This window comes from Oncorhynchus mykiss, chromosome 25 (genome assembly GCF_013265735.2).
Source record: "Oncorhynchus mykiss isolate Arlee chromosome 25, USDA_OmykA_1.1, whole genome shotgun sequence".
Classification (NCBI taxonomy): Eukaryota; Metazoa; Chordata; class Actinopteri; order Salmoniformes; family Salmonidae; genus Oncorhynchus; species Oncorhynchus mykiss.
The window spans coordinates 17,253,195-17,267,651 of NC_048589.1; the positions used below are offsets into that span (position 1 = coordinate 17,253,195).

Genomic DNA, 14,457 nt, shown 5'->3' on the forward strand with positions numbered 1-14,457 from the left:
AAATTGTTAACTCGTGAATCTCCAAATAAAAATGATTAGGACGTAATATGTAAATACAGTATTCCCACAGAACGACGAGATATAATTCACTGGATTTATAAATATAAATAAATATGAAGCTTGGCGTTTCCACTAAACTACCAAATGTAGTGGAGAGGAAAGCTCAGCCGCCGGCCAGTGGGAGAAGACGTGGGGGGAAAAAATGATTTTGGCCTACATTCTGAACATATTCTCATCGATGAAACATTTACTCTCAATACAGTTTTCTATTCCCAAAGATGTAATCTGTTATGAACAGAGTGGACTACATTTTGTAGATTTTACACTTTGCCAGAGTTTTAAAAAAATCCGTTGTTTAAAAGGAGCACAAAGGCGAATTGAGTTATTGCACAAGTGTACTTCACATAGTATCCGTTTCCTACCGGAAATATGCAAATGTCTGCTAGAACGAGCCAATAGGACCTCGCTAGCTCGTGCTTGGCTCTGCCCATCTATTTGCTTGTTCTACCCACCATGACGCATCTGTTCCCATTGGAAACGGCATGCTGTAGTCTATTTTGGTTTAGTCATACACATATTTGGTATTGCATGATGTCTCTTTAAAGAAACACTCCTCTCCCACATGTCATGATGTCCTCATCACGTCCCCATGCTATCACACATCTGTAGTACCTCATCAACACAATGATCAACTTCGTTTATTATAATGGGGAACGTGCATTTTTCTCAACAAATGCTCAGAAAGTTTGTGTTGTGTAACCTGCTACTTCATATACTGCAACCGCATTTGAGATAAAATCCCTGTCCAAACCTCGGTAAGCTTACATTTTGTATGATTTGGGTAACGTTAGCTAGCTAATAGCTAGCCATTATGCTGTCTGTTTATATGGTAGGCCGCAGTCTTTGGTATTTTGTCGAGCATGCATTTTTACTGTCTTGCCGGAAAGACTGGTTTGGCGGAAAGACACGTTTTTATCTCGTGCACGTTACGATAATATGCATGGTACTTGTGTAATATATGTATGACCTGTCGCATCATTGATGAAACTCGGTTTTGTGTGTCAGTTCCCGGAAAATATGTTGGTCTCGCCTCATGAGTAAATGTGGTTTCTTCTTTGCCTGACAGGTGTGGCATATCAAGAAACTGATTAAACAGCATGATCATTACACAGGTGGACCTTGTGCTGAGGCATCGGTTAGCAGATATTTCTAGACTTGCAGTATGTTTGTTCACATTGTACTCAGGCCAGTTATTATCGGGTGGATAAATAGCAAATCACTCTTTCATGATCTGTCAATGTTTCGTTCAATATGCCTTATAAACATGATCTTTGATTTGAGTATTGTAAATGCAAAATAACCTTTATGGTTGAAATGTAAAGTGCCCAATCTTAATTGACTACTGTCCATGACATCACCGGGCTGCAGTATATCATAGCATTGCTAGATGACCATATTTCTTTTGAGCGGTGATGCCTATAGAAATAAGAAAATTAACCCACTTTTCTAATCACCAGGGTGATTTCCTACAGTTTGATCAGTTTAAAAAAAGAGTAGCGCTCAGACACACAAACATACAAGACGAAGGGAAACGTGGGGGTGTCTGCGATGGCAGGTGGACGGAGAGGGGTCAACCGCACTGCTTACTGCAGGTCTCCAATAAACAGTGAGCCAGGCTCAGTCAGCAATGACAACCACTCTACCAGCTCCCCAGTCACAGGTGTTTGCTCTCGGACAAGGTGAGAGGATATTGGGATCATATGGGTTGACTGTGTACTACATAGAACACTGTGACATGTTTTAAGAGTGTTTCTTTATTCCTTGATTATAGACAGCTGTTTTTTTTGCATAGAGTGTAGGCCCATACCACTGTCCTGCTGTTGTGGAGGGTGAGAATAGTAATAAGCTATAGTCTTTAGATATCAACCTGTAGTAACACAAAGTAATCTTTTGATTTGAAAGCCCTGTGTGTTGTACCGTTAGGATTGGCTCGGGTACGAGCCTATCCAGTCCCCCGTTGGCAGCCCAGACCGTGGTTCCTGTGAAGCACTTTAAGATCCCAGTTATCCATGGACACAAAACATTCTGTTCAAGCTGCACTTGTTCTTCTGCCACCTCAGTGCCCTCTTTGTCCACTATGTCAACATCTACAAGACTGTGTGGTGGTACCCCCACTCACACCCACCCTCACACACCTCGCTGGTGAGTCCACCCACTCTCACTGACTGATGATGTTCTGTGATTTTGGTGCTGTTTGTTGTCTGTCTAATTTGGCTTTTAAAGTTCATGGCTGACTTTGGGAGATGATTGGTTTGTTTGATTGTGTGTGGTGACTTCATTACCATTGTAGGGTCAGCGATAGCTTAGGTTGGAGACTGTATGGTAGATGCACATCACTCACTCTAGTTAACGACCACAAACTCCGACATAAAGAGTAAAAAACTAAATGTACTTTATTCCAGAGGCTTCCAGTATGTACAGCAGTGGTCACCAACCTTTTCTGAGTCAAGATTACTTTCCCAGTCAAAAAGCAAGCTGAGATCTACCGCTCAGAATAAATGTAAAAAAAATAACATTAACCTAAAAAACTGTTCTGTAGGAATGAGGGTTGTGCACTATGCCTAATACATTGTGACAGTATATTGGCTATGCCTGGCTTGCCAGTATTGTTCTTCTCAGACCATATTATATTTCAAAGCTTTGATTAAAAAAAAAATGTTTTTTTTTGTTTATTGTAGCACTTGCGAGGGACAGCTGAGCATAATTTGCCTTTTTATTTTACTGGACTGATGGTATCTACATCTGATGGTCATGCTGCTTTCAAGTTTCCGTCTTGGATGACCGTTCAAAGATATTCTTCCCAGTTGGATCTACTTTTTGTCGGCGTTCCCAGTTGTCTTGAATGCACTGAAGTTGTAGATTTCCGAGTTCCCAGTTGTTTTGAACACGACATTAGTCTCAGCGGCGGAGAGAGCAGCAGAGGGTCCTCCTCTTACGGTCCCTACTCTCTCCTTCCTTTCCTCCGGTGAGACTGACGAGAGAGAGGGGACACCATCTTCCACCTGACTGGCAAAATTCTAGTCGCACCGCATCTGCCTCATGCACAAATCCATATTGTGCCTATGACCAGAGAAAATGAAATATTTCTCAATATTGAAAGACATGATGAGCAGCTAAGAATAATACAAATGCAGGATATTGACACTTGGCTACTCATTCATTGCAGTGGAAGTAGGGAGAAGCATGTTTTGTAATAGTGTTGAATAAAAACTTACATGAACTCACTCACTCAGCTCTTTTCTGTATTCTTTGACAGTCTCACTGGTCATGGTTTTAAAACTCACATAGGTTAGTATTACATTTGCTGTGGTTGTGGAAGCTGTAGGCACGATGATTTGAGCTATCCGATTGGCCAGCGCAGTAGGTGCACTCTATTTAGCCACAGACCTCCTGGTCTGCCGGGTAGGCGGAGTCTGTCCTTTCAGACAAATGAAATGGTTCACAATTGGAACACTTTGCCTACCCGGTTCGCAGGGCTTCTGAATCAAGTGTACCTACCGCCAACAGCGCAACACGAAAAAAAAGAGTGCAAGCAATTATGTCTATCGTTGGCTTTTCTACAAACATTTTGGAAATGGACTAGGAATGTTTTGAAGATCGATCGTGATCAACTGGTTGGTGACCACTGGATAGATATACATGCATACACACACACACACACACACAATACTAGTCAAAAGTTTGGACACACCTACTCATTTAAGGGTTTTTCTTTATTTGTACTATTTTCTACATTGTAGAATAATAGTGAAGACAAACTATGATATAACACACATGGAATCATGTAATAACCAAAAAAGTGTTAAACAAATCAAAATATGTATTTTATATTTGAGGTTCTTCAAATTAGCTATCCTTTGCCTTGACGACAGCTTTGCACACTCTTGGCATGCTCTCAACCAGCTTTACCTGGAATGCTTTTCCAACAGTCTTGAAGGAGTTTACACACATGCTGAGCACTAGTTGGCTGCTTTTCCTTCACTTTGCGGTCCAACTCATCCCAAACCATCTCAATTGGGTTGAGGAAGGGTGATTGTTGAGGCCAGGTCATCTGATGCAGCACTTCATCAGTCTCCTTCTAAGTCTAACCCTTACCCAACCTGGAGGTGTGTTGGGTCATTGTCCTGTTGAAAAACAAATGATAGTCCCACTAAGCGCATACCAGATGGGATGGCGTATTGCTGTGGTAGCCATGCTGGTTAAGTAGGTGTGTGTGTGTGTGTGTGTGTAAACTCAGCAAAAAAAGAAATGTCCTCTCGCTGTCAATTGCTTTTATTTTCAGCAAACTTAACATGTAAATATTTGTATGGACATAACAAGGTTCAACAACAGATGTAAACTGAACAAGTTCCACAGGCATGTGACTAAGATAAATGGAATAATGTGTCCCTGAACAAAGGGAGGGTCAAAATCAAAGTAACAGTCCGTATCTGGTGTGGCCACCAGCTGCATTAAGTACTGCAGTGCATCTCCTCATGGATTGCACCAGATTTGCCAGTTCTTGCTGTGAGATGCTACCCCACTCTTCCACCAAGGCACCTGCAAGTTCCTGGACATTTCTGGGTGGAATGGCCCTAGCCCTCACCCTCCGATCCAACAGGTCCCAGACGTGCTCAATGGGATTGAGATCCGGGCTCTTCGCTTGCCATGGTAGAACACTGACATTCCTGTCTTGCAGGAAATCATGCACAGAACGAGCAGTATGGCTGGAGGGTCATGTCAGGATGAGCCTGCAGGAAGGCTACCACATGAAGGGAGGAGTATGTCTTCCCTGTAACGCTCAGCATTGAGATTGCCTGCAATAACAACAAGCTCAGTCCGATGATGCTGTGACACACCGCCCCAGACCACGGACCCTCCACCTCCAAATCGATCCCGCTCCAGAGTACAGGCCTCGGTGTAACTCAACATTCCTTCAACGATAAACGCGAATCCGACCATCATCCCTGGTGAGACAAAAACCACGACTCATCAGTGAAGAGCACTTTTTGCCAGTCCTGTCTGGTCTAGCGACCGTGGGTTTGTGCCCATAGGCAACGTTGTTGCCGGGGATGTCTTGTGAAGACCTGCCTTACAACAGGCCTACAAGCCCTCAGTCCAGCCTCTCTCAGCCTATTGTGGACAGTCTGAGCACTAATGGAGGGATTGTGTGTTCCTGGTGTAACTCGGGCCGTTGTTGCCATCCTGTACTTGTCCTGCAGGTAAGATGTACTGATCCTGTGCAGGTGTTGTTACACGTGGTCTGCCACTGCGAGGATGATCAGCTGTCCGTCCTGTCTCCCTGTAGTGCTGTCTTAGGTGTCTCACAGTACGGACATTGCAATTTATTTCCCTGGCCATATCTGCAGTCCTCATGCGTCCTTATAGCATGCCTAAGGCACGTTCACGCAGATGAGCAGGGACCCTGGGCATCTTTCTTTTGGTGTTTTTCAGAGTCAGAAAGCCTCTTTAGTGTCCTAAGTTTTCATAACTGTACCTTAATTGCCTACCGTCTGTTAGCTGTTAGTGTCTTAACGACCGTTCAACAGGTGCATGTTCATTAATTGTTTATGGTTCATTGAACAAGCATGGGAAACAATGTTTAAACCCTTTACAATGAAGATCTGTGAAGTTATTTGGATTTTTACGAATTATCTTTGAAAGACAGGGTCTTGAAAAAGGGACGTTTCTTTTTTTGCTGAGTTAAAATATATATATATACACACACACACAGTACCAGTCAACTTTGGACATACCTACTTAACCAGCATGGCTACCGCAGCAATATACACTGCTCAAAAAAATAAAGGGAACACTTAAACAACACAATGTAACTCCAAGTCAATCACACTTCTGTGAAATCAAACTGTCCACTTAGGAAGCAACACTGATTGACAATAAATTTCACATGCTGTTATGCAAATGGAATAGACAACAGGTGGAAATTATAGGCAATTAGCAAGACACCCCCAATAAAGGAGTGGTTCTGCAGGTGATAACCACAGACCACTTCTCAGTTCCTATGCTTCCTGGCTGATGTTTTGGTCACTTTTGAATGCTGGCGATGCTTTCACTCTAGTGGTAGCATCAGACGGAGTCTACAACTCACAAGTGGCTCAGGTAGTGCAGCTCATCCAGGATGACACATCAATGCGAGCTGTGGCAAGAAGGTTTGCTGTGTCTGTCAGAGTAGTGTCCAGAGCATGGAGGCGCTACCAGGAGACAGGCCAGTACATCAGGAGACGTGGAGGAGGCCGTAGGAGGGCAACAACCCACCAGCAGGACCGCTACCTCCGCCTTTGTGCAAGGAGGAGCACTGCCAGAGCCCTGCAAAAGGACCTCCAGCAGGCCACATGTGAATGTGTCTGCTCAAATGGTCAGAAACAGACTCCGTGAGGATGTGCTTACAGCCCAACACTGTGCAGGACGTTTGGCATTTGCCAGAGAACACCAAGATTGGCAAATTCGCCACTGGCGCCCTGTGCTCTTCACAGATGAAAGCAGGTTCACACTGAGCACATGTAACAGACGTGACAGTCTGAAGACGCCGTGGAGAACGTTCTGCTGCCTGCAACATCCTCCAGCATAACCGGTTGGCGGTGGGTCAGTCATGGTGTGGGGTGGCATTTCTTTGGGGGGCCGCACAGCCCTCCATGTGCTCGCCAGAGGTAGCCTGACTGCCATTAGGTACCGAGATGAGATCCTCAGACCCCTTGTGAGACCATATGCTGGTGCGGTTGGCCCTGGGTTCTTCTTAATGCAAGACAATGCTAGACCTCATGTGGCTGGAGTGTCTCAGCAGTTCCTGCAAGAGGAAGGCATTGATGCTATGGACTGGCCCGCCCGTTCCCCAGACCTGAATCCAATTGAGCACATCTGGGACATCATGTCTCGCTCCATCCACCAACGCCACATTGCACCACCGACTGTCCAGGAGTTGGCGGATGCTTTAGTCCAGGTCTGGGAGGAGATCCCTCAGGAGACCATCCGCCACCTCATCAGGAGCATGCCCAGGCGTTGTAGGGAGGTCATACAGGCACGTGGAGGCCACACACACTACTGAGCCTCATTTTGACTTGTTTTAAGGACATTACATCAAAGTTGGATCAGCCTGTAGTGTGGTTTTCCTCTTTAATTTTGAGTGTGACTCCAAATCCAGACCTCCATGGGTTGATAAATTTGATTTCCATTGATAATGTGTGATTTTGTTGTCAGTACATTCAACTATGTAAAGAAAAAAGTATTTAATAAGAATATTTCATTCATTCATGTTATTTTAGTGTTCCCTTTATTTTTTGAAGCAGTGTATAATATTGCATTTAGAAAGTATTCAGACCCTTTGACATTTTTGCTACGTTACAGCCGTATTCTGAAATTTATTACATATTTTTTCCCCTCATCAATCTACACACAATGCCCCAAATTAAAGCCATTTTTTATTTTTTATTTTTTATGTTAGTTTATTTTTATAAATCAGCAATCACATAAGCATTCAGATCCTTTACTCAGTACTTTGTTGAAGTACCTTTGGCAATGATTACATCCTCAAGTCTTCTTGGGTTTGACCCATCAAGCTTGGCACACATTTATTTGGTGAATTTTTCCCATTCTTCTCTGCAGATTCTCTCGAGCTGTCAGGTTGGATGGGGAGCGTCGCTGCTCAGCTATTTTCAGGTCCCTCCAGAGATGTTCGATCGGGTTCAAGTCCGGCCTCTTGCTGGGCCACTCAAGGACATTCAGAGAATTATCCCAAAGCCCCTCCTGCGTTGTCTTGGTTGTGTGCTTAGGGTCGTTGTCCTGTTCTAAGGTGACATTTCGGCTGCCCAGTCTGAGGTCCTGAGCGCGCTGGAGCAGGTTTTCATCAATCGCTCTGTACTTTGCAGTGTTCATTCTTCCCTCGATCCCGACTACTCTCCCAGTCCCTGCTACTGAAAAACATCCCCACAGCATTATGCTGCCACCACCATGCTTCTCCTTAGGGATGGTGGCAGGTTTCCTCCAGATGTGACACTTGGCATTCAGGCCAAAGAGTTCAATCTTGCTTTCATCAGACCAGAGATTCTTGTTTCTCATGGTCAGAGTCCTTTTGGTGCCTTTTGGCAGACTCCAAGCTGGCTGTTGTGTGCTTTTCATTGAGGAGTGGCATCCTTCTGGCCGCTCTACCATGAAATCCTCATTGGTGGAGTGCTGCAGAGATGGGAGAACCTTCCAGAAAGACAACCATCTCCAAAGGGGAACTCTGGAGCTCTGTTGAGCTCGAGCTCGAGCTCTGCTCTTTACTTTCATTTTGGGGCACCACGAGAGTGGTTGTTTAAAGAGTTACCATCTCCCGAATTAAACTCTAAAGGCCTTTAACTATCTCATCCACAAAACAGTCAATGTATTTATCATAACCTTGTATCATATCATCATTCTGAACAGTTGTAACCTCGTAACCGGGGCTTGAGGTGCTTGACCAGTCGGAAAAAGCCAACATCATCCACGACAGAACGGTTGATTGTCAAGGGCAATGAATTCCATTATCTTGTCGTTTTTATGGATTTCGCCTTTGAGTTGTCTCGTTGACATTTTTCTTACTCTTTCAAATGACTGCTCAACTTGAACCTGTTTAGGTGTTCAAGTGCGCTTAGTTTTTTCTGCTTTTGTTCTAAGTAGTTGCTGAACGGCTGGGGATGATGCTCTTTCAAATTATTAATTAGGTTTTTGGTATTGAACGTTTTCACTTTCTCCCCTCCTCGGGAAATAATAGCAGCACAAACATTGCATATGGCCTTTTTGGTGTCTTCCTTTGAAACTTAAATAGATCCACACAGCAGACATTGTGGGCTAGGTTAGGAATGGTGTGTAGCACTATTTTTTTGTCGTGTCATTACGTCATCTACGTTATATAGGTATGAACGTCAGCTTTGACATCGGCTTTAAACTAGACATCGGGCCGATATTGGCATTTTTAGCTAAGATCGGCCGATTTCCAATATGCTTACCGATATATCATGCATCCCTACTTAATACCTAGCGGACTGGCACAATATGGTGGATTGTTACAAAAAGACATGTAGGGCGAGAGAGGGACAGAGACATAATACTTTGGTACAGTTAGAAACTACTCTCACAATAATCATATACTTTGCACACCGCCGTCCATTTTGGAGTAAGAAATCATGAATGTATTTACGTGTGAATGCCTTGGTTTGCCGTGTATCTCTGTCGGAACCAAGCCTTCTTGGAAAGGGGTTTGGTTGGGTCTTTCTGCTGCACGCTTGTAATGCTCTGATTGTCCAAAAAGGTCCCCACCCGTGTTCTACTGTTGTTGTCTGGTATCCGTTGACTTGTCGTGTAGTCCTGGACAGAACTAGATTTTATTCTACTTTCCGTTCGCTCCTGAAGCTGATTCTTTGAAGATAGGCTAGCCAGCCGTGTCAGTGGTTCCCAGTGGGGTGATGAATATAATGGTTTGAAGAGGGTAGTAGAATGGTCCCACTTAAATTAGCTTTACTTAGGACAGCTAATCAGCCGTACCAGATCATCTCAATGATGATCAATGGAAACAGGATGCCCTTTAGCTCAATTTCGAGTCTCATAGCAAAGGGTCTGAATACTTATGTAAATAAAGTATTTGTGTATTTTTTTTTATTTATCTTAGCAAAAAAATTCAATAACTGTTTTTGCTTTGCCACTATGGGGTTATTGTGTGTAGATTGAGGAAATTGTTTATTTAATAAAAACATTTAATACGGCAACGTGGGAAAAGTCAAGGGGTCTGAATACTTTCCGAAGGCACTATAGTCAGAAATATGTTTGGAACATCAAATCTCAATAAAATCCCAATATTGAATCGCAATACATTTAGTATCGTGAGAATCGCAATGCATACCTAAGTATCGTGGTAATATTATATTGTGAGGTCCCTGGTAATTCCCAGCTCTAGTATCTTCAGGTAAGTGCAATTATTTCCACATGGATAACAAAAATGAGGACATTGTCAGATAACCGTATGGCAGATAAACTACATCTGATGAAAAGTGACATTTACAACTAGCCTTCTAGAATGTAAACAAAACCCACAAGCCCAAATAGTGGACATGAGTCGCTGCGTGATCTCTTAGATAGTATCCCATAACAAAAAAGCAAGAGAACTGGAGCAATGTATTGTACCAAACACTGAAACATGACTTAAACCAAGAAATGTCTCTCTTATAAATGTAGGCAAAATCCCAAATATGCTCCCACAACCATTGTGTGAGGGTTTGTTTGTATTTGACCACATTAGGTGGACATAATGTCACTACAGATTTTATAAATGATTGACAATGTCCCGTTTATGGAGGACCGGATGTGCAAATTGGCAGTGTCCTTTCTCTGTACTTTGACATCTGACAAATTTGATGAACTACATCCTGAAAGTGATTCCTTTCCAAATGTTGTCACTATACTGTTATAAATTATTTCACTTCTCATGGCATGCTAACTTAGTTTTCAGTAAGTAATATGAAGTTTTGTCTGATGCAGAAATAACTTCTACCTCTATTCAGTCATCATACTGGCTCGCAGGCTGATTGCAGTGATTGTAAAAGAGGTAGGAATTCACATTTAGCTATTTTTGATACTATAGATTTGTTATAAACAATACAGCAATTTGCATCACTTTTACTCATGCAAGTGTTATTCTGTGATATTTCTCAATTTAATGTTTTTTTTTGGCACCATTCTGTTTGTTTTTTTCTCAAACTCACTTGGGTCTTTTTCTGTCCCTAATACCTTATTGTCATATAACAAATGTCATTCCTGTCTGCCCCCCTTTTCTCTCTCTCTGCCTCTCAAGGCGTCCCAGAGTGGGAAGCTCTCGTTCCCTCACTCTATCTTCCTGGTGATGGCACGGTTCGCTGTACTCACACTGATGGGCTGGAGTCTATGTCGCTCCCTCATATACAGTGGGGCAAAAAAGTATTTAGTCAGCCACCAATTGTGCAAGTTCTCCCACTTAAAAAGATGAGAGAGGCCTGTAATTTTCATCATAGGTACACTTCAACTATGACAGACAAAACGAACGAAAAAAATCCAGAAAATCACCTTGTAGGATTTTTAATTAATTTATTTGCAAATTATGGTGGAGTCTTTATGGGTGACAATTTTGTATTGTTAAAAAAAATGTCTTTCTCTGAGCAATTTTATTAGTTGTTAAATGATAAATATTTGTAAAAGTTCTGCATACATTGTAACTCAATATTTGTTTAATTTATTTTATATATTTTTTTTGTTGATTATATTTATTTGATTTTGTCATTTCTGCTCATTTTTTATTGAGGATGCCATTCATTTTAGAGGTGACTGTACATGACTTATTCACTGCCCAACAACACTCACTAGTATCAACCTTCACTAGGGATCAGAGCCCTTGTCAAGTTCAACGACTCTGAACACCTCCAGTGTCTCAGAGTAACGTGATGCTCTCCATACAGCTCAAGACGGTCATCAGTGTCGATTAGGATTCAAATGACATGAATAGCCTGAAAGATAGCCATGTCAGTTTGGAATACATTGTAACCTGAAAGTTCCGCAATCCCCTGTTTCCACAGGTTCGGGATGTACACATAACGTTTCCGGTTAAACTGCTACTTCTGCCAGGTGGGGCCACTCTCGCCCATCACTAGCATTGGCTCGAAGGAGCTGGGCAGCGTGGGGCGCGGGCGTGACTACATGACGGCTCTGAAGGAGACGTGGAAGCAGCACACCAGCCAGCTGTACGGGGTCCAGGCCATGCCCACACACGCCTGCTGCCTCTCCCCAGACCTCATCTGCAAAGAGGTGGAGTACCTGAAGATGGACTTCAACTGGAGGATGAAGGAGGTGCTGGTCAGCTCCATGCTCAGTGCCTACTACGTGGCCTTCGTACCTGTATGGTTTGTTAAGGTGAGTAACTAATAAGTGACTTCCCAGCCTTATGTTATGTGTTGTGACGTGCTAACTACTGAGATTTGAGAAAGGAGGGTCTACCGTCAGATCTCCCTTTTTTGTTTTTTGCACCGTAGTGCAGCATTGTTATATATCGCCAATTAGGTTTGTCAACATAATCAAAAATAGATACATTGCTTGATGCCTGCAGTTGCAATGTGTCTCTGAGGGCACTGTGTTTTTCTGGCTGCTTATTCTGGTTGTGTGCTGGTCCTCTGCAGAGCACACAATGTGTGGACAAGCGTTGGTCCTGTGAGCTCTTCATCCTGGTGTCTGTCAGTACCTCAGTCCTCCTCATGAGGCACCTGCTGCCCCCACGCTACTGTGACCTGCTCCACAAGGCTGCAGCACACCTGTGCAGCTGGCACAAAGTGGACCCTTCTCTCTGTTCCAACGTCCTGCAGCGCATGTAAGTACTACTAGTGAGGAGGCATCACGGCCTGAGAAGCACTGATCACTGAGGGTTTGGGAGGGACTAGAATTCTGTAATTACTTTAGTAATAACATTGTTTTTAATATTGTTGTTACTCATAAGCGTCCGCTTAGGGCCCCACGGCCCCCAGGGGCCTCCCAACCAACAAACAAAACAAATGAGGAAATCAGTTGATTTGAACGTACTGTTAGTATAGTAGTAAAAACGTGTAATTTCAAAATTTGGTAGTGCATCAGCAGTTTTCATCTTTTTAGGTCAGTCACTCAATTAGCCCATTTCATCTAACATGTTATATGTTTCTAGGTAAGTTAGTCTAGCCAGCAATCTAACCCTTGTAGTTATCATGGCAGAATCAGGGGCCCTGACGTCGCGGGGGCCCCCATTGATTTTGTTATTCACTCAGATATCATATGAACATGGCAAAAGTCATGGCAAAATGTGTAGAATAGCAGGAAATTAGCCTTAAAAACTGCTAAATGTTTTCTCCATCCCTTGGCAAAATGATTTGAACTTCAGGAAATTAGCTTTATAACTGTAACATTTTCTCTACGCTGCCAAGAGGGCCACTAAAATGTTTTGCCCACGAGGGGCAGGGGCCCCCCAACCACTCTCGCTTAGGGCCCCCAAAAAGCTAGAAACGGCCCTGTTACTTGTTGTATATTCAGAGGCATCATGCACCTGCATACAGTTGGAGGCAAATACAGGAATTCATTTGAATGAGACAATGAAGTCTGGAAAGAACATTTGTTCATCCTCACTATGTTAATCCATCCAATCGTAGTCACAGGGAGAGTGGACCAGCGAATCAGGTCTTTAATTTTGCCAATGAGGGGAGTGTAGTTTTCTTTAAACAGATTCTTAAGGGCTGAGATATTTGTATCCATTTGGCTTCCAAGAGAAAGGACAGACTAAACTCTGCTCATCTGATAGCTGGCTATTTAACAGACGAGCGTTCGATTTACTAAGATTTGCTTTGTATCTATTTGAACCCTCTTCTCTCTTTTCCTCCTACAGATGAACGGAAGAGTACATGTGGCCCCAGGGTGTCCTGGTCAAACACAATAAAAATGTATACAAGACCATAGGGCACTACAAGACCATAGGCCACTATCGCTTTTATGTGAGTAACACCAACTGCAAGACGGTTCTTGTTTGCGCCTCAGGCAGCCAAAGCTAAAGGGCTTGTTGTACTTCCAGACATTGTTTGTTCAATAACAACATGCCTCCTCTTTTTTTGTCTATTTTAATCCTTTAGTTTTTCTTCAACAAGCCCTTACGAATATTGAACATCTTCATCATCTTGGAAGGTGCGATGATATTCTACCAGCTCTACTCATTGATATGCTCAGAAAGGTGGCATCAGATGATATCCTTGGCTTTAATTCTCTTCAGCAACTACTACGCCTTCTTCAAGCTTCTCAAAGACAGAATAATCTTAGGCAAGGCACACTCATACTCCAATAGCTCACCCGACCAGAAATTAAGTTAAAGACGTTATTTATTGCTGGTAATTTGTCTTGGAACAAGAAAACACACATGAGAGCTTTGTATTTTTCCTACAACTGTATTTTGTATCACTGTTTTTGTTCTGAGCTGCCATAATAAAAAATAAACATATTTTTGTATTCCTTTTAAAGGTTCTGCCCATGATTCTTTGTGGTTGAACTGTTGTGTTGACCCATGTTGTCTGATGTCTTCTCTTTCCCACTAGAGGGCTCCTTACCACACCTACAACTCTATTCATTTATTTATCTATTAATTTATTTTCACCAACAATGTCAATATAATTTATTTTTCAATATAGATATTGGATATAGAGTATTTCAATATAATCAAAGAATGATTATTAACATTTAGAATGTGTCAATATCACAGCTATATCACAGCTATATTGTTTCTCATTATTTAAAAATGTGCCTATTCACAGAAGACATGGCTGTAAAGCTGCTAATAACTTGTGAAAAATGAAACATTTTACTAGGGGCCTAAACCCACTCCAGGCTGGTGGCATTGTTCTCAAGTATTGGTATTTT

The 14,457-nt window shown here is 42.7% G+C and overlaps 1 pseudogene; it reads left to right on the forward strand.

Moving 5' to 3' along the window:
• Positions 1-14,073, forward strand: LOC110505460 (annotated as a pseudogene).
• The last annotated feature ends 384 nt before the right edge of the window (positions 14,074-14,457 follow it).